At 43.2% G+C, this 20,899-nt stretch overlaps 1 long non-coding RNA gene across 1 annotated transcript; it reads left to right on the forward strand.

The window, feature by feature from the left end:
- Positions 1-17,605: 17,605 nt before the first annotated feature.
- On the forward strand, positions 17,606-20,541 carry LOC113018163 (uncharacterized). Its single transcript, XR_003271724.1, has 2 exons — positions 17,606-18,205; positions 18,340-20,541. It is a non-coding gene; the product is annotated as an uncharacterized LOC113018163 (long non-coding RNA).
- The last annotated feature ends 358 nt before the right edge of the window (positions 20,542-20,899 follow it).

A 20,899-nucleotide genomic window follows, 5' to 3' on the forward strand; every position in this document is an offset into this window, starting at 1 on the left:
TGGTGGCCTTGAAGCACGTGGGGACAACGGCACTGCTCAGAGAGATGTTGAAGATGTCGGTGAGAACATCTGCCAGCTGATCAGCACATTCTCTGAGCACTCTGCCTGGGATGTTGTCTGGTCCAGCAGCTTTACGTGGATTGACTCTGCGTAGAGTTTTCCTCACCTCAGCTGTAGTGAGACACAGGACCTGGTCGTTCGGAGGAGGGGTGGTCTTCCTCGCCGCCACGTCGTTCTGCCTGTCGAACCGAGCATAGAAGTTGTTAAGCACATCTGGGAGGGAGCCGTCACTGTCACAGGCAGGTGGTGTCGTCCTGTAGTTAGCGATGGCTTGTAAGCCCTGCCACATGCGTCGTGTGTCGCCGCTGTCCTTGAAGTGGTTGTGGATTCTCTGGGCGTGTGCGCGCTTCGCCTCTCTGATGGCCCGAGAAAGTTCAGCCCTCGCTCTTCTAAGCGCCACCTTATCTCCCTCTTTGAAGGCAGAGTCTCGGGTCCTTAGAAGTGCACGCACTTCCGCAGTAATCCACGGTTTCTGGTTGGGTCGTGAGATGATGATCTTGGAGACAGTGACGTCATCGGTGCACTTGTTGATATAGCTGGACACTGATGATGTGTACTCCTCCAAGTCAGTGAAGTCGCCGTAAGTTGCAGCCTCTCTAAACATGTTCCAGTCAGTGCTCTCAAAACAGTCCTGAAGAGCAGAGATGGCTCCTGCTGGCCAGGTTTTCACCTGCTTCAGAACCGGTTTTGATCGCCTGACGAGTGGTCTGTATGCTGGAATTAGCATAACAGAGATGTGGTCTGAGTAGCCGAGGTGGGGGCGGGGCTCTGCCCGATATGCGCCGGGGATGTTTGTGTAAACAAGATCCAGCGTGTTTTCTCCCCTCGTTGCAAAGTCCACATACTGATGGAATCTAGGAAGCACTGACTTGAGATTTGCATGGTTGAAGTCCCCAGCAACAATAAACAGTCCATCCGGGTGTGTATTTTGCAGTTCACTGATCTTTGTATACAATTCCCATAGCGCTTCCTTAGCATTAGCGCTAGGTGGAATGTACACTCCGATAATGAAAACAGTGGTGAATTCCCGTGGTAAGTAAAAAGGTCTGCATCTAACAGTCACAAACTCCACTTCAATGTGAATAACTGGTAAGTGCTCTATTCTTAGGAAACCGTGGCCTTTCTGTCGGTTTGGATCTGCTGATGAGCCTTTGGTCTATATAAATAGACTGACTATGGCATAATCATGACTTTTGTCATCACAGAAGTGATGGGAACATTCAAAGACTAAAAAATAAAGCTGTGGAAGAGCAAATAGTGTGCACAATTCATCTGATCGCAGAGAAGCAGTGAAAAACCCACAGAAAGTAAAAGATAGACGTCCTAAAAACTGGTGCAATTCAGTATAATATCATTGCATGTTTTGTTGCAATGGAGCAAACAACAACAGTACACTACTTTGCTGGGACTAAAGTATCTCTAATATAACATGGATGCTGTAAAATGTGATTCTGACATCCTTGACGTATGCACAGGAGTACAGAAGTAAAACAGCAGGAGTGTTAGCTCTACAGAGGAAAAGACACGCCTGTTACGTCACTTACTACCTGCTTCTTGTCACCACATCGCCCGGTAGGATGGTTTCGACTCTCTCTGTAAGTGTACATCTCACTCTAGACTCTGGCTAACCCATTCTCTCCTCCCTCCGCAGCATTCCTACCAGCCCACCTATGGCTGTGCCACATTATACTGTTCATGGTAATACTGGTTTAATGTTGGGCAACGATAAAAAAATAAAATATCGCGATAGAATATGGGTAAAGTGCGCATGCGCAGTGCCTTTGTTTTCATACCCACATGGTGGCGATAGAGAATGAGAAGGGGGATCGTTGAGTGAAACACATGAACCAGAATTGGTTTGTAAAAATGCTGCAACTTCAGTGGTGTGGAACTGGTTTGGTGTTTGTCCGCCAGATACACAACAAAGCACATTTTTTTGTAGAACATGCAAGCGGCCGTCGTTATTGCCATATTTTTCGGACTAAGGTGCTCTTAAATCTGGGAGTAATCTGGGTCCTAAACTCCGTCCTTCAGGACCCAAAGTCAAACGAACACTGCGACATCACTGAGAGTTAAAAACGGTCTAAATTCTTTCATCTTTAATAAAACGATCAGTGTTGCTGCTTTACCAGGTGTAACTATGAAGTTTAACATCCAGGCATCCATGAAAACAGAATTTATTATATTTAACGGACTTAGAAGTTAACAGGAAGTTAGCAGGAAGTTAGCGGAAGGTAGCTCACTGGTTTTGCTAGTGCCTAAGCATGATATAGCATGTTCTGACTGAGAGATTTCTGAACAAATTAAAAAGTACAGCTCTGCTGTCACTTCCAACATAAATGAAGACAGAAAACTAAAAAGCAGTGACGTTTGTAGGGTTACTGAAGTTGGGCTAGCTGCTATATAATGATGTGCTACGTGATCGCTAGCGACACAGCTATGTTAGCATAAACACAGTGAAGCTGGAGGACGAACACTAACACTTTTCCACTCGATAAAAGTTAACGTGAGGGTTCCTGATGGTTAGAGACAAATGCAGTCGCATGGCAGGATGCTGTAAACCACAGGTGTCGAACTCCAGACCTCGAGGGCCGGTGTCCTGCAGGTTTTAAATGTGTCCTTGATCCAACACAGCTGATTCAAATGGCTAAATGACCTCCTCAACATCTCTTGAAGTTCTCCAGAGGCCTGGTAATCAACTGATCATTTGATTCAGGTATGTTGACCCAGTGTGAGCTCTAAAACCTGCAGGACACCGGCCCTCGAGGCCTGGAGTTTGACACCCCTGCTGTAAACCATAGGTGTCAAACTCTGGCCCGTGGGCCAAATTTGGCCCGCAACCTAATTACATTTGGCCCGCGAAGCCATACCAAATTACTATTAGAGCTGGCCTACTGGTATTATACAGCTAATATATATATTGTTTAGTATTAAGCTTTGCTTGTTCCATATTCAGTTTTTCAGCAAAACGTGTTTGAGTCCATAAGAAAAGATTCATTCTTATATCTGGAGGAATAAATATATTTCAATAAATATTAACGTTAGCCCGCGACTTTGTTCCAGTTTTGAATTTTGGCCCACTGTGTATTTGAGTTTGACACCCCTGCTGTAAACGGACCAAACTTCAGTCAGGAGAACAACTGAGATAATCCATCCACAATACGAGGTTAGTCATTAATATACTGCAACAACATGGGAATAGAGCCGCTGCCAGAGAATTCAACATTAATGAATCAATGGTAGAGAAGTGGAGGAAGCAAGAAGAATGAGTTTAATAAAGTTTGATTTATCTGACTGCTTTGTTTCGCTTAATGTGCCTTATAATCCCCTGCAGCTTATGGTCTGAAAAATACGTACTGCAAACGAAATCATTTGAAGAACTTGTTACATTAGCCTTGAGAATAGTTAGCTTCATAACTTGGCCAGCTCCAGGCCTCGAGGGCCGGTGTCCTGCAGGTTTTAGATCTCACCCTGGGTCTACACACCTGAATCAAATGATTAGTTCATTACCAGGTGTCTGGAGAACTTCAAGGCATGTTGATCCATTTAAATCAGCTGGACACGTCTAAAACCTGCAGGACACTCGTGGCCTGGGTTTGGACACCACTGCCATAACTGAATACTGAAAGAAACTACAAGTCACGATCAGCTTCCTCATCAAGAACATCGTGAGAAGTCAGTGCAGCTGAGCAGACTTACTCAGGAGGAGTGATAGAGAAGGACTGAAGAATGGCCACATCAATTCTCCCTGTGCGATAACACAGGTGGATCCTGCAAAACGAGTGTGTTGTCTCTACTACAACATATAACAATTCTGGGTTTATCTCTGGACTCCATCTCTTTTACATCACTCTGTCAGAGGCCATAGCTGTGAGTGCCTTCAATCGGGCATACTGGGCATTTGCCTGGTGGGCCGACAGTGATTCTTCGTATTTATGGGTTGATGGGTTTTGTTTTGTTTGTTTGTTTTGTAACGGCATGAGCAATGAAAGGTGGTGGATTGGCCAGATGCTAGCCGATATGTAAAAATAACTCAGTTGTTTGGTGGTGGCTATGGCAGAGCTTCCACAGCCCTGCTCACAGCATTCCTGACTCTTTTTCGCCTGCACAAAACAGTCCCCTTTAGATTATACCTTCGGCTACTGGGTATGATGGCTCAGCCATCCTGGTGGTCTGGCTTGGCTGTTTAAGAGGGTTTCAGCGCTGGGTGGTTTCTTCAGGCGCTTCCTACTGTTCTTGTGAGGATTGACAATACCACCATGGGGGCTTATATTAGCCATCGGGGAGGGATGCATTCACGCTAATAGCAGCAAACATTTCCTCTCTCTGAGTGCAACACATCCCAGAGTCAGAATGGGGAATGAATCTGCGAGGCGTTGTGTTATATGGTGATTGGGCTTTGCATCCAGCCACTGTAGAACAGCTTCAGCTGGAGCTTTTAGCCACTACATAGAGCAATAATCTTCACTAAGCTTGATCTTAGAAACACGTTCCATCTGGTGGACATTGGGGAGGTGACGAATGGAAAACTGTTTTCAACACTTGGACATTTCAAGCGTGCCGGGCTGACAAATGCCTCAGTTGTTTTCCAGGCTTTAATCAATAATGTGCTCTTTGTATGTGCACCTGTTTGACCTGCAGATTTTTTTCCAGAGAACAACTAGAACAGGAAGCAAGTCAGAGTTCTTCAATGACTATGAGACACTAAGTCTAGTCTTGGTCTTGGTAGCCGGGGATCCGTCCACCATGGCCTCTGATCCTGGCTGCCACGTGGCACACATTGCATGCGACCCCTATGGCGCCCACTGCAGGTGGTGGGCCTGCATAAAAATGGGCCCATGTCCCTTTTTCGGGTTGTGCCCAGCCAGGCCCCATGGACCAGTGCCCGGCCACCAGATGTACAGCTTCTGGCACCCTCCCCGGGCCTGGCTCCAGGGCAGGGCCCTGGTAACACTATCCCAGGCAGGGTGAACTGTTTCCTTGATCTTGCACTCATAGGGGTCTTCTGAATTAAATTGAATTGAGGAGCAGACACAGACTGTTTTATATGAGATCCTTCTCATGCACTTCAACAGTCTTATTCATCATCGAGTCTTAAATGATCCTGTTATGACCAATGACTGCTCGACTGTGTCAAAGAGCTACTTCCACAGTGTGGAGAAGCCATAATTCTGACTCCACGCCAAATAAAAGGGGGAAACCCTCCCAGGGATTGACACCTAACAGTTAAATAGTTAAAGGATTAAACTTCTCTTTCCTTTCTTTAAACAAAAAAATATTTTCAAAAAACTATTCAAAGGTCCCAAATGTCTTATTTCACTCACAAGGCAGACGAGAGGCAGCTGTGTCATTATGGCGTTTGTATCCTGCTGCTACTGGGACCAGTTACAGTTCCTTTCACTAACACACACACACATTCTAGTTTTGATATCTTAGTGAGGACACATCCTAGCCGCTCACTGTAACCATCAATAATGGATGGTTAACGCTCAACCTAAACCTAACCATAACCTAACTGTAACCCTGACACTAGAACCACATTGTGAGTCTCAAACTCGTGAGGCACTTTTGTCCTCATAAATGACTGTTGGTCCCCACAAGTATAGTAACATTCCAATTCTTGGTCCCCACAGAGACATCTAAACAGGTACACACACACACTTTCATGTATTTTTGTCCACAGTATAAAAGCTGTTTGGGGCTGGGAGGAATCAAGTCCGTCCATGGCAACTTTCCCCGACTGCCTTCCACATTCTTTGAGTGCTTGCCTTGTCTGCTCGCTCTGGCACTTTAATGACTTCCTTCAAATGGTACCAACACTTCAGCAATGACTGCAACATCATTTTTTCCACCTTCACAGCCCTGGAAGCATTGGACAGTATCATCTATTACATGGAAAATATTAAAACAGCTCAGCTCACAAAAGCAGGGAAACTTTGGGTGCAAACATGTGGAGACCACTAATTCATTTGCTGCATGTTGCCTCTGCTCAGTGTCTGCTCAGTAGAACATGGATCTACATGTTCAGTCCTGCACTGGCCAAAGCTGGTAGTGGTACTGCTTAGACTCTTTGAGTGCTAACATTGGTGCTCCAATCATTTGGTCTGGCTCTAACGGTGTGATTCAGACTGAGCAGACCTGGTGCATTTTGAATCAAAACTGCAGAGTCATTTTACTATTATTTAATAAGGAAGAACAGAGAAGAGTCCATGACCACGTTATATCAGTAAAGATGTTGTGTCTGCATGAGAGTAGACTGTCTCTGCAGGCAGCATCACACCCAAACAGAGCAGACAGCCTGTTCATCCTGAGCTCGCCAAGGTCACCAAAGGTCAGGCGGACAAAAACCTGCAGTCTTAACAAAGCCACAGGCAAAGACACTCTTTATTATCAACTATCTAATAAAACGCAAAACAGCCAAGAAGTGAATCTGCCATGAATTTCACAACTTTACAAGCTAAGAAATAGACACTGAGCTTTATATTGATTAAATATGTTAAATAGATATTAAATTAAATATAGATCCTGATAAATGCCTCGTTAATTTTTCATCATAGAATTACTGTTGAAACAACCCCTTATCCATGTTTGATGCCCTGCAATGGACTCACAGCCAACTGTAGAAAGCAGCCCAATCAGAGGCACTTTTTCTTTGACCCAGTTTATTCTAAGTGGAGATATTATCTGAATTTCAGGAGTGGAACCACACCTCATTCATGCCGCCTCAGTTTATATATGCTCCCTTCACCAATACCCTCTGTTCTCATTTTCATGCCCACCTGGAGCCCAGGAGCCGCTGCCGATCCTGTTTGAGGCCTTCCCCACATTGCAGCACCAGTACACGCTCCCTCATCCATCATCGCTCATCGTAACTGAGGATGTGGTCCCAGCTAGTGAAATTGCTAGTAAAAATGTTAATGTGATGAACTCACCAGCTACTGGCTCACTGACATCCAGTACAAGAAGGCCAGGCTTACCAAAACATACAGTTTGATTTGTGCGCTCTGCTGCTGCACACAAATACTGTCCAACACAAGGAATTCAGCCTGGATTTACACTCTTCCCAGTGTCCTATGGCAGGTCAGCTCTATCACAGGCAAGGACAGCTCTGATGCTTCAGAAGTGTTATCAAAATAAATAAATAAATAAAATAGAAATAACATACTAGTTTGGATCAAAAGCCAGACTAAAATAATAAGTTTTAAGACACAATTTAAAAGACTGCATGGACTCGGAGAAACGAATATAAAGAGGGAGGTTACTCCAGAGTCTGGGAGGTACGACAGCAAAGGCCCGATCCCCTCTGGACTTCAGACGAGACCTCGGCTGCGTCAGGAGCATTTGATTGGAAGATCTAAGTGCCTTATTAGGGATGCACAAATGGAGGCGCTCGCATAGATAGCTGGGAGCTAAATTGTTTAAAGTTTTAAAGGTAAGCAAAAGAATTTTGAATATTGGTACGATAATCAACAGGGAGCCAACGTAGGTTGGCTAAAACTGGTGTGATGTGGGCATAATTTCTAGTTCCAGTTAAGAGACGCGCAGCTGCATTTCAAACTAACTGGAGCCGGTGAATAGAGGAAGGTGGGAGGCCCGAGTAGAGAGAATTACAGTAGTCTAATCTGGAAGTGATAAGACCATGAATGAGTTTTTTAAGGTCCTTCAAAGGGAGGTATGGCTTTGCTTTAGATATCTGACGCAGCTGGTAGAAACAGTTTTTTACCACAGAGGAGATCTGTTTCTCGAGTTTGAAAGAGCAGGAAAACACCAAGGTTTCTAACAGTGAGTGAGAGATGGCTACCAAGGGACCCTAAGGCAGTTGTTCCAGCGGGGTGTGACTATCAAAAACTATAACTTCTGTCTTATCCTCGTTCAGTGTGAGAGACGTGACCACGTTTGTACCTCATTTAGACAGTCAAATAGGGGTTCCAGAGACGTAGAGACATCTGATGTCAAAGGGAAATAAATTTGTATGTCGTCGGCGTAGCAGTGAAAGGAAATGTTATATTTTTTAAGTATTACTCCCAAAGGCAGCATGTACAAGGAAAAAGAGAACTGGGCCGAGCACAGATCCTTGAGGCACACCACAATGGGGCAGAGGCCGAGGAGTGTTGCCCCATGGCTACGGAAAACGACCTCTTTGACAGATGAACCAAGATAAAGCTATAACTTTAAGACCAACGACATGTTCTAGAGATGAGAATCTTGTGGTCGACTGTGTCAAAGGCAGCAGTCAGATCTAGTAAAACTGAAACAATGGCCCACAGGTAGAAGAAGATCATTAAAAAGCCTAACTAACGCTGTCTCAGTGCGATGGCGAGGTTTAAAGCCAGACTGACTTTCACTGATACTGTTAGTATCAAGGAAGGACTGAAGTTGTTTTAGAACCACGTTTTCCAGAATTTTGGATATAAGAGGGAGTTTGGAGATCGGTCTGTAGTTAGAGCACTAGGGTCAAGATCCTTTTTCTTTATAATGGGTTGCACGACAGCGCGCTTAAATACTGACGGTGCACAACCTGATGACAGGGATACATTTAGTAAAAGTTGGATACAGGGACCGATAGTGTGCAAAGCTTCCTTAAGAAAACGAGAGGGAACGATATCACGGGGGGAGTTAGAGATGATCACTTATAGCTGTTAAATGAGAATAAGACAGTGGATTGAACTGTTGAAGGACAGTCAAGCATTCAGGGACTGGAACAGGGTCAGAAACTAACAACGACTCAAGATGAGAGAGACGCCCTCAGAACTTAAATTTTGTCAGTGAAATATTTAAAAAAATTATCACGAAGTACAGGAGAGGCATCCCTACAAGTAAAGGGGCAAGGGTTTATCGAGGAATTACAAATACTAAAAAGGGCTCGGGGATTATGGCAGTTAGACCAAATAATACCAGAGAAGGAGGCAGATTTAGCAGCTTTAACAGACTTTTGATACCTAGATAGACATTTACGAAGCATGTCCAGAGAGACATGGAGTTTATCTTTTTTCCATTTTCGCTCAGCGCGCCGACATCCACGCCTAAGGGCGCCGGTAGGGTCATTACGCCAGGGTTGGCGTAACAATTTGGCACTTTTTGTCCTCAGAGGTGCCACCGAATTAAGAATGTCGGCGCATGTAGTATTAAGAAGGTTGGCAAGTTCCTCCGCTGATAAATCTGCAATACCATTAACATCAGAAAGAGGAGAATCAAGAAAAGCAGCAGTGAAATGAGCAAGTGACTGAGAGCTCATCGAGCGCGTTTGCCGTAGAGAACCATCACTATACAAATCAACATTGTTAATAACAGTATTAAACAAAACCGGAAAATGGTCCGAAATCCCGAAGTCCTTAATGTCCGTGATGCAGATATCCAAACCACGGGACAGTACCAAGTCGAGTGTGTGACCTTTTGTGTGAGTTGGATCACTTACGAACTGGGTGAGATTAAACGAATTCATAAGAGCAAGGAAGTCTTTGACTAGTGAGCCGTCCTCGCAACAAACGTGGAAGTTAAAATCACAAAGAATTAAAATAGCGTAAGACGACACTCCCCAGTAAGTCAGCAAATTCAGAAATAAAATCCGTAACAAATTTCGGGGGGCGATACACCACAGCGCAAAGAAATGAGGTTCAGTTCAGTTCCAATAACTGCACCTCGAAGCTGGGGTACATGATGACAGCGGCCGACATCGAAATTTGTTTTTAAAAACTGAGGCTAGCCCTCCACCTCTGTCAGTGGACCGGGGTGAGCTCAGAAAGGTGAATCGGGTTGGTTCTGAGAAAGAAAAGAACTCACCAGGGCAAAGCCAAGTTCAGTCAAGAATAAGAAGTCCAGCCCGGATGAAAGAATCAGCATAAAGAGTCCTGAAGCTGGCAGCATGGTGTTCAGAAAACAGCCTGGGACTGAACACTAAGAAAACCAAAGAGGTCATTGTCAACGTCAGGAGGCACTGACTTGGCCCCCCTCTACATCAACGGGGAGCGTGTGGAGAGGGTCCACACCTCCCGGTTCCTTGGTGTCCTCATTTCTGCTGACATCTCCTGGACAGACAACATGTCAGCGGTCGTCAAGAAGGCCCAACAGCGGCTGCACTTCCTGAGAGTCCTCAGGAAGTACAAGCTGAACTCCAACCTGCTGCTGACCTTCTACCGCTCGTCCATTGAGAGCCTGCTAACCTACTGCATCACAGTATGGCACGGCAGCTGCACTAAGGCGGATAGAGGCTTCAGAGTGTGGTCAAGACAGCACAGAAGATCATCGGCTGCCCTCTCCCCTCCCTGAAGGACATTTATTCCTCCCGCTGCCTCAGCAGAGCAGCAAACATCATCAAGGACAGCTCCCACTCTGGTTTCAACATGTTCAGCCTGCTTCCCTCAGGGAGGCGCTACAGGTGCATCAGCAAGGAGACCCACAGACCCATAACCAGCCTGAACTCACACATGATAAACACAGTTCCACCCCCCAATCTAGGACCTCTACACACAGACTACACAACTATCATCACCACAGTGCAACACTTAATTTACGTGCAGTAACCCACACTGTAATATATAGCACTATGTTTTGTTTCTATATTTGTAGATAGTGCTGCAGAACTGTGCAACTCACCCCCCTTTCTTTCCCACGTCTGCACTGAATAGGAGATGCTCTGAAGCTTATTGTGCATGTGTGTAGTGACAATAAAACGCATTCTATTCTGTTTTTGTTCACATGCTAAGTTCAGCATTCAAAATCTTGGTGTAATGTTTGAGTCTTCTCTGAGTTTCAACTGTGTAAAATCTTTATCTCACTCCTAACATTTCTAAACATGGTCTCCTCTGCTGAACTGGAAGAAATTATCAATGCGTTTCCATCATTGCATTTAGATTAATGTACTGGCCTCTGTGCTGGATTAGAGAAACCACCAAGGCTCTGCACCAGTCTACAGCTGACTCTGTCAATTCTTTTAAAAAGCACTTCAAAACCTTTTTGTTTAAACAGATTTTCTGTTGAGAAGTTTTTGAAAATTCGTAGTTATTTATTTTTAAAACTACAGGTTTATGTTATTTTGGCACTTAATGGGGTTTTTTTGTGACGGTTTGTCTGTGAAAACTTCTTTACAATCACTAAAAACCAAAGAACACCACCCCCACAGTAAAGCGGTGGAAACATGGGTCACTTTTCTGCTAAGAGCACAACATGACCTCCCTGCATGGAGGGCCAATAGACAGGACCGCGTATCGTACTGTGACGAGGAACCTTCGTCCCTCCATGAAGATGGATGTTCAAGCATGATGATGATCCAAAACATCGTGTCGAGGTAACAAAGCAGTGGATGAAAATAAGAGTGGCCTATCGAGTCTTCCACTCATCACCTCCAGCTGGTGACGGCAGATGGCTGCCCCTCACCGAGCCTGGGGTTACTTCTTCTTCTCTGTAATGTTGTAGGGTATTTACCTTATAAATATGAAATATATAAATATGAAATATGTCAAAACAAAGCAGAGACAGCGATCAGTGATAACTGATTCTCAGTGCTGGAGATAAGGATGTACGGTAACCTTCAACATTACACATCCTGTGGACACATACTGTTTGATCTATTGTTAGCATAAAGACGCTGACAGGTGCAGATGAATGAGCCCCTGATTTCTTCAGCCTACAGCAGACAGACTGTCAGGAGTTAGCTGCAGGACTGCAGAGCGTATGCTTGGTTTTATGTTGCGTTGTTGTTTTTAGCCTGACAGATGCCAAATGATCTGTCTGATCAAACGGGCGATTGTGGAAGAACACAAGCGCTTTGTCCTCTGGAGGCTGCTGACCTTCTCTGGCCACACAAACTGCTACACACTCACACTGACATTAACCTGTCACTGTGGTACACCACTCTATACTTCACATATCTTGGTTGTCCTCATTTACACGACAAACTCTTAAATAGACACACACAGTGACACTGTACGCCACCCCGAGAGGCCCAGTGTGGCACGCTACTGGTGTGTCACATGCTCAGAGTCTAAACAGCCTCTGTGAACCCACACTGCTGCAAATATGTCGCCAGCACCTCCAGATTCAAATCAGTGTGTCATTGAGCAACAGAGGTTAGCAAAGGTGTCCCAGTCCAAATATGGTGTAACACCAGGAACATGTGGGACATTCCTTTCTTATGACTTCATAAACTCAGCTACTGGGAGATTAATCCAGCGTGGTGTGGCAGCGTTGATCGTAGACCAAAAATGTGCAGTCCAAAAAGATCCCAGCGTAATCAAAACAGGCCGTCCTTTGGCGTCCACCGGGCAGTGTTTTGTAAATAATATGTGTTTATCATTTATATGGGAATATAAAGAACTAGTTTTAGCTGTTCTACATAAACAGCATATCCCAAATATCATCAAAACAGAAAATTAGAATAAGAGCTTTCAAATCCAATTTATCGGCACAATTATTTCAATTTACTTAAATGTGCTCCGAGGGCTAACAGGCTGTTTAGATCACAGGGACATGTTACATAATGAAGTAATGAATGTCATTTCTAACTGTTTGATTTTAAAAAGTATGTTTGATAAATGTGGGACAAGGACAAGCATGTAATGGGATTAGTGGGGATACATTCATGGAGGAGAGGAGAAGTCCTAAAGCTAGCTAATGAAAGGACAGCAAACTAACACAGAGGAAGAGGTCAAGGCAGATTTCTTTGCAGGGTGAGATGAGGAAGGGAGGAGAGTAACCACTGTGATCACCCAGAAGAGAATGACTCAGGTCTGTGTCCAGTCTCCCCAAATCAGCATGACACAGCAAACTCAGCTACATAAATCTCTGAATTACCAGCTGAGCCACTAATCCAGGCGGTATGACACTCGCCAAACTGCTAGTTCTGTGATATTTTACCACCGAGCATAAAAGTGCTTACAGGAAAGGCCAGGAAAGAATAAGCCATGAATACAGAGTTTAAATCATAAGAATATTTTATAACGTTTAACATTACGCAGAAGCATTTCATATTCATGAAACGCTTTCAATTAAAAGAAAACATCGAAACAGGTAATAAGGACACACCCAACATGCTCAACACCCACTTTAGTACTTCCTACTCAGCAGTTTCAATTACTGGTTAAAGCAAATGTGTTAGAAACTTAAAGCACGTAAAGAATCTGCTCAAGTCAAACAAGACATCAGACAACACATCACCAAGAAGGCAAGTTTAAAGCAGTCCTACAGAAAGGTTTCAAAACTCACTCCCACAGCTTGATTCCAAGGATGTTAGATTCCTATCGGGCCTTTTCTACTGTTAATGTTTAAGCTAAATGACAACTTTGTTTGTCCACTGTCAGCATTCGAAACAACTTCTACAGGGTTTAATGGAGCACACAGATTTGACTTTTTACAAAAGCACTCAATGAGCTGTAGTAATGAAGAATTGAATCACAGTATGTTTTGTCATATCCTGTCTAAGATGTTTTTTCTTGCATGAGCCTAAGCACTCATTTATACTCGTATCCAATACAACTGATTTCGGTTTTATGCTTCCTAAAACCCTTAAAATTCCTTGTCAACGTCTTTTAGTTTAACCAATCCTAAAGAAAATCAAGCTTTGCTGCTCTACTCTATTTCCCGTTCCCTGCAACATGTGTGTGGATGCTGAATGAGACGGGTGGAGGGATGAGCGCTACATGGTTGTGTTTGAGCAGGAGGGCCGGATGATGAATGGGCTTTTATAGACATGCTGTTCGTTTACGGAGGCTTGTAGGCGATGATCTCTTTAGTGTAATATGAAAAGGAAACAGACACATCGTGATATCACAAACACAATCCTACATTTGTGCCAACCTAATAAAATAATATGCAGTACTGTGTGAAACTCATCAAGTGGCCTGAACTAAAAGTTCTCCAGCAAGTTTAGTAGCATTGCTACTTGAGATCGTTCATGTTGCAGCCAAGAACTTCACTGATGACTGCTGCCATGGTGTAAATCAGCTGGTTGGTTCCAGCGATGGTCACACTAGGGACTGTCCACTGCAGTAAAAACTCTGCATTATCACTCCGTTACCTGCTGCAAGCACTGCCACAGTCTGATTTTCTTTCATCACTACCTGAATTGTTTGACTAAAAGGAAAAAGAAATGGCAGATGTCCTTCTCTACAGGGGCAGAACTGTTGGCAAACTGTTCACCACCCCCCAACCGCCCTGTCTGTCATCACTCCACTAGCATTGCTGTTTGTAATTATATTCACTCCACTTTTACACACCTATACATAATATCCTAAAAGCCACAAATCAATTAGAACCCTGCTCTGTTTGGTAATGAACTGTGATAAAACAAATATCCCCTGCCTATGAAAAACCATAGACTTCCCAAGGGAGTCATGAGTTCATAATGTTCATGTTCATAAACACTGAAAGCTGACATGGAGTAGGTCCCAGGCCCTGAACTCCATAAGCAAGAAAATGGATTGATGTATAAATACACACACACACACACATATATTAGGGGTGCAACGACAAACAAAATTCACGGTTCGGTTCGATACTTTGGTGTCACGGTTCGATATTTTTTCGATACAAAAAAAATGTTCATGCCTTTTTAATTTGTCAGTTATTAAAATTATAAATATATATTTTAACTCAAACGTACAGTTTTTAAATTTAATGTTGCTGAAACAACAAAATAATAATAAAAAAATCTATCTGATGGAGGAATCACTCATCTTTGGAAAAGAGAGTTTATTACAGAGAAATGGCTCTTTCAAAATAAAAGCTCTACTATACGCTTCTTCTGGGCTATATTCTCAGCAGCATATTAAACATATCAGGTCCCCATAAGGAGAATCCTGTGCTAACAGCTGTCTAAATGACTCGGGTAAAGTTTGTAGCATGGTGCTTGTTGTTTTGTCTGCTTCCACTTGTCTTTGCACCAGGATGATGTCGGAGTAAATGTGCAGTCATATTCGTTGTGTTCCCACTAGTGCTGTCAGCGTTAATCTGAAATGACCTTAACGCCACAACACGGCAAATCTCCGTTAACGAGCGACCGCGGATCGCCCCGTGCGTGGGGCTGGACGGCGTCAACACGTTAACGAGCTAACTGCGCTAACACACTAGTTCCCACCCATGTAATTGAGCATTGCGTGGCACATCCAACATACTGTTTTACTTTAGTCCATGACGCGCTTACCTTCAGGGTCATACGTCACATGAAAACCAAAATAGTTCCAAACACCAGATCTGAATGAGGGTGGGGGAGGTTCAGTTTGCCATGTTGCAACGAGCTTAGCTTCTGTCTGCTAGCTTGCCCTGCGCTCAGTGGATCTGCACTCGACAGTGCAGCCTAGGCGGAGTAGTCGAACACAGATCCACTGAGCGCTCAACACAGACAGCATCGTCAGAAGGAAAGTTGATAAAATAAATTAAAAATTTTGTATTGTTCGATACATATGTGTACTGAACCGAAAGCACTGTATCGAACGGTTCAATATCGATACGAGTATCGTTGCACCCCTAATATATATACATATATATATGTGTGTGTGTGTTTCTGTGGTTCAGCATCATAATGCTGAACCACAGAAACACACTCTTAATATATATATATACATATATATACATATATATATGTGTGTGTGTGTTTCTGTGGTTCAGCATTATGATGCTTCCACCACCGATCCTGACCACCTTCTATAGAGGAACTATTGAGAGCATCCTGAGCGGCTGCATCACTGTCTGGTTTGGGAGCTGTGCCATATCAGACCGCAAGACCCTACAGCGGATAGTGGGAACAGCAGAGAAGATCATCGGGGTCTCTCTACCCTCTATTGAGGACATCTACACCACACGCTGCATTCGCAAAGCCACCAGCATTGTGGCTGATCGGACACACCCCTCTCACACACTCTTTACACTCCTGCCATCTGGAAAAAGGTACCGAAGCATTCGGGCACGCACATCCAGACTGTGCAACAGCTTTTTTCCACAAGCCATCCGTCTCCTCAGCAAAAAGGGACTGACTGATAAACACGCACACACACACATACACTAACATTATCACTCAGCTTAACTCAAATACCTCAAAACATTGAGACTGGACTGACTAACCAACACAAAGCGCAAACACACTGACCTACACCACCAAACCATCGCACACACCAACCTGTAAATGCTCTTTTGCACAATATTATTACTAGATATATTATATATATATATTTTTTTTTTGCACTAACTTGTCTTGTAGCACCTTGGTTCCTGGAGGAACGTTGTTTCGCCTCACTGTGTATTTTTAAACTGTATATGGTTGAAGTGACAATAAAGTTGAACTTGAACTTGAACTTGAACTTGAAATGTCCTGTAACGTAGACACCGTTATCATGGTTTTGTTAACCTTAAAGAACAAAACTATGTGCCTGTTTAAATATTTATGGTCTGTATATACATTAATAATATTTACCATTAAAGGCAGTTTACTTTATACCTAGATCATCGATCACAGTGCATCGATCGGCTTCCTGCTTTACTTCCTCATTGATGACTGAGATGCTGCAATTAGTCCTCCAAAATATTAAGCAGGGTGCACGCCATCCCATCAGTTTCCATACTCCTGACATAGAGTGAGATTTCCTGAAGCCTTGCTATTTATAGCTGCAGGAGGCAGCTTCTAGCTTCTCCCTGGAGGAAGCTGTCCTTGTTTTTGTCTTCATCGAAAAACCTTAAAATCTAAAAATACAGACACCAGGTTCTTTGTTGGGCTTCTCTTTGTGGTTTGCTGTGGCTTTGCATCTGCTCTGCATCCCTGACCATCAATGTCACCAACATGTGTTCAATGATCAGCCAGTTCACCTCTGAGGCACCTTGGTCTATTCAAACTGGCTGAGATGCTGTGGCTTAAAAAGGTGGTTCAGACTTGAAAACCCTCCGATGGGCTGAATTATAACTCTAATAAGAATAAATAGCTACATTTACAACCTGCATGTTGTGTTTACTTGTGTTGTCTGTGTCTAATATTAACATTTTGTTGATGATCTGAAACATTAAAATGTAACATTTTTGGATTCATTCCTGTGGAGCTCAGGTCGGCACTCCCAGTCAGCGAGCCATGGCATGTATGTATGTGTATGTGGAGACATGTGTCTGTATGTTCGCATGCATGTATTTATACATACATGTATGCATGTGCGTGTATGTTTGTATGGGTGTATCCGTATGTTTGCAGGTGCATGTATAACTTGTACATATCGTTCTTGTGTAAATGTAAATTTGTCTGTGATTGTGTAAATACTTCACACACATGGAGAAATGTCAAACAGCCTTTCATTGTTCTTGTAACAGTGACAATAAAAGCTATTCTATTCTATTCTATTGCTCTGTCATGCATTCTTGCATCTCTTGCCTGCAAGCACACTTTGCAGAGTGCACTCTGTAGTTTATTTTACATAATAGTTAATACAGTACTTGTATTTAAGTGTATTTCGGTTTATTTTTTTACATCTCATAGCACTGCAAACACTTATAAAGCATAAAGTTTACTGAGAACCGATTAGTAATTAGGGATGGGTACCGGTGTCCGGTGCCATGATGGCGCACATCCAAGCTTCACTTTGGTCCAACATCTACATGTTAACATGAAACACAGACAGACTCAGAACATCTGGAACATCTGCACTTTGACCCAAACTGTTATAGCAGGATATTTTCTACATATTTCTTATGTTGGACCTGTTTGAACTGTAAACGACCTGTAATCATCTGTAAATGGTGTGAGACACACTGAGGCCACCTACAGGGCAGCTGGGGAACAGCAGGGATCTGAAATCATACGAGACGTTAGTGAGTGAGAAGAACAAACGGACTTAAGATGGCTCGAAGTGATCAAAGTTGGTCTAAAACAGAAGATAAATCCAAAGCAGCATCAGATGAATGTTACCATTTCCAGTTACGGTGCCCTTCATCTAATATGGAAATGTGTTGTTTTTTTTTGCCGTGTTGTTGTTCTTCCTATTGTGTTTAGGCCAGAGATGCTCTTCAAACAGCGGACAGACATGACCACATTACAAGAACATGGTGTGAGTCCGATTTGATATTCCAGTCAACGCTGAGAGACCTTAACCAGGAAGTCAGAGGTCAGCTGATGCTGCGAGCAGGAAGTGAACCAAGGGAAAGGTCCACTCTACTCAATCTCAAAGAAAATATGCTGGTATTTGTTGATGTTGATGGTACAATAAAAATATATAATATAATAAATAATAAAATATCATGTGATGATGAGATGTGTTGTTGGTGTTTGTATTTTCTGTAAATGTCTTTTTTAATGTAAATGCTTTGTTCCAGACGGACAGGGAATCAGTTGCTGTACGATGACATCATCTTGATGTTGACGAGGAGGGCGAGAAAAACTAGTTTTGTCCTGCAGATGGCGATCTTGCACCGTGTTCAGAGAGCCGACACTTTGATGGTGCTGCTCTACTCAGCTTACTTTAGCCTGGGTTGGACTCTATATGAGCAGCTTCCACTCTGGTTTCACTCTTAAACACACTTGTTTGATTTCACTTGTAAAAGTTGAAGAATAAATATTTTATTACAAAATTATTTGTTGATGCATTTTTTTAGGGTCAAATATCTTGTTTGATTTGAGGAATGAACTGTTAGGGTGGAAAAAGTGAATCAGGTTAAAATAGTGGTGCTTTATATCAGTGAAGATGTATAATGTAATTTAAAATGTTGATGATGGGTTGTAGTGGGCTGGTACTTACAAAACTGCCTCATTTTATTGGAACGATCCACAGTTGCATCCATTCACGGATGACATCTGACATCATTTGACATCTGGTCTGAACACGTTTGTACACAAGATGCCTCAGTTCTGGATGTTCCCACAGACTCCTCTGTGCACCTAAAGAAAAGGTCAAGGGTCAGCAGCACATGTAGTTGGGACAATTCTTCAGTCGCACAAACTACACAATCATTTTCCTCCAATGACGACTTTTCACTTGCAGAAATGGTCCTGTGTGATTTCCAGGCTGTGATATAAAAACTAGTTCCTAATGGCAGCGACTCACTCAGTAAACATGTGTTTCCTTCACCAACCTCACACACAGATCCAATAAGATCAGGAAGTGGGCAGTATAGTACAATATGTGTTATTCTGTGCTGCACTGCCCAAACTAAAGATCTGCTGAAGTGTTGGAAATGATCCAGATGTTTATTTTGGACGATACAGCAGAAGATCAGACATGAAAGTGGAGATAACACAGAAGACCTGCAGCAAAGGTCAGAGGTCAGACTGGGCCCTGGATTCAACAATGAGCCAATGATCATCAAGCAGTGACTAAAGCAGAGCCCTGACCTTCTGACATTCATCACACAGTCAGAACAAATGTCTGCTGATGACTTCATCTCATGAAACGACTGATAGATGTCAGTTCATTGATCAGCTGAGCTGCTGATCTTCATGGTCACAGAAACATTCAGCTTGTTTCAATCAGTAAATAACTCCCACTACTCCCAGTTTGAACTGTTCCCACTCAAAATGCTGTGAGAACAATGATCATTGTAGAACTTCACAAACATCACGTGTTGTTTTCCACATGTAAGATCAGCAAACACACAGAAACTTCCTGTTGCCACACACGGCCTCTAAAATCTCTTCCACGCTTTCTGTCTGAAGTCCACTCTCTGTGTCGGATCCACAGGAAACAACAAGATCTTATTAACATGGTTTTCAATGTGTCTCCTTCCAAAAAGTCCAACCAATGAACAAATGTGTGTATTTGTGGAGGCCGAACAAAAGCATGACACATTTCTCTGTTTCTATAAACTGGAGTCAAACACAAACATGAAGAGTTTCACTGACAGACTCCAAAATGCCCCCACAGTGGATCAAAGGGAAATCCTACAGTGTGGCCAGAGACTCTTAATGGCTCCAACATCAACACATCCACAATGTTGGATCCAGTTCTGCCTCACAGAGTTACTAAGACACACCCTCTGCCAGCATCACAACAGCTCCACCTGCTTCACCTGCCTCCTCAGCATCTGTACACCTGAAGAGAAAAGAAAGGCTCCAACAGCTCAAATCTACAAAGGATTCATGAAGTTTCATCCAACAATAACATGTTTGCCTTCCACAGTGTGCTGTTAGACACCACTGTACCTCTGCCATTTCAAAAAGAGCAGCTTGGGAACATTTTGGCTCCAAACACTTTGTGTTTAAGTTCTTTGTTTTCTTTGTGAAGCCGACAACATCTGGAGCTTTGTGACTCATAGAAACATCATTTTGTTCTTTAGATGACAGCAGATTGGGACTGAATAATCAATCACTATCAAACCAATAAAGACAAACATGCTGATTTTACAGGAACTTTGTTGGAGAAGCTGCAAAGACATGAAACTGGTGGAGATCCCAAACCAGTTGATAGTGCTGGTTATTCCAAATAAAGCTGTTTCCCTTTGAGATGAAATGACTTTGTGTCCTGATATATAATAAAGATGTTGTTGTTTTTGAGCCCCTGTATTAAAAGTAGTTTAAAGTCAGCTTGAGTTTGATGTCTTTATGTCAAAGCTGCTCATGATGTTGAGCTGCTGATGGAATAAAAACAATATAAAAGCATGTAGTCCAGACTTAAATGTAGCCTGTTGTTAGCTGAGGTCCACACACAGTGTTTGACAGTGTAAAGTGTGTGAAAGGGCTGCTGGTGGAGCTCACTAGGATGAGCAGGTGACCACGAGGTGGAGAGCAGCTGGCCTGGCTTTGACCCGGGCCACGCCCCCTTTCTCTCTGCTTTGCTGTCACTTATCGTCACTGCTCTGTCCAATAAAGCTGAAAAAGGCCCCGAATCAAAGAAATCTGCTGCAGCCTCTGAAATGTCTTCTGTTTCCTTCCCGACGGCTT

This window comes from Astatotilapia calliptera, unplaced genomic scaffold, assembly GCF_900246225.1.
Source record: "Astatotilapia calliptera unplaced genomic scaffold, fAstCal1.2 U_scaffold_47, whole genome shotgun sequence".
NCBI classification, from domain to species: Eukaryota; Metazoa; Chordata; class Actinopteri; order Cichliformes; family Cichlidae; genus Astatotilapia; species Astatotilapia calliptera.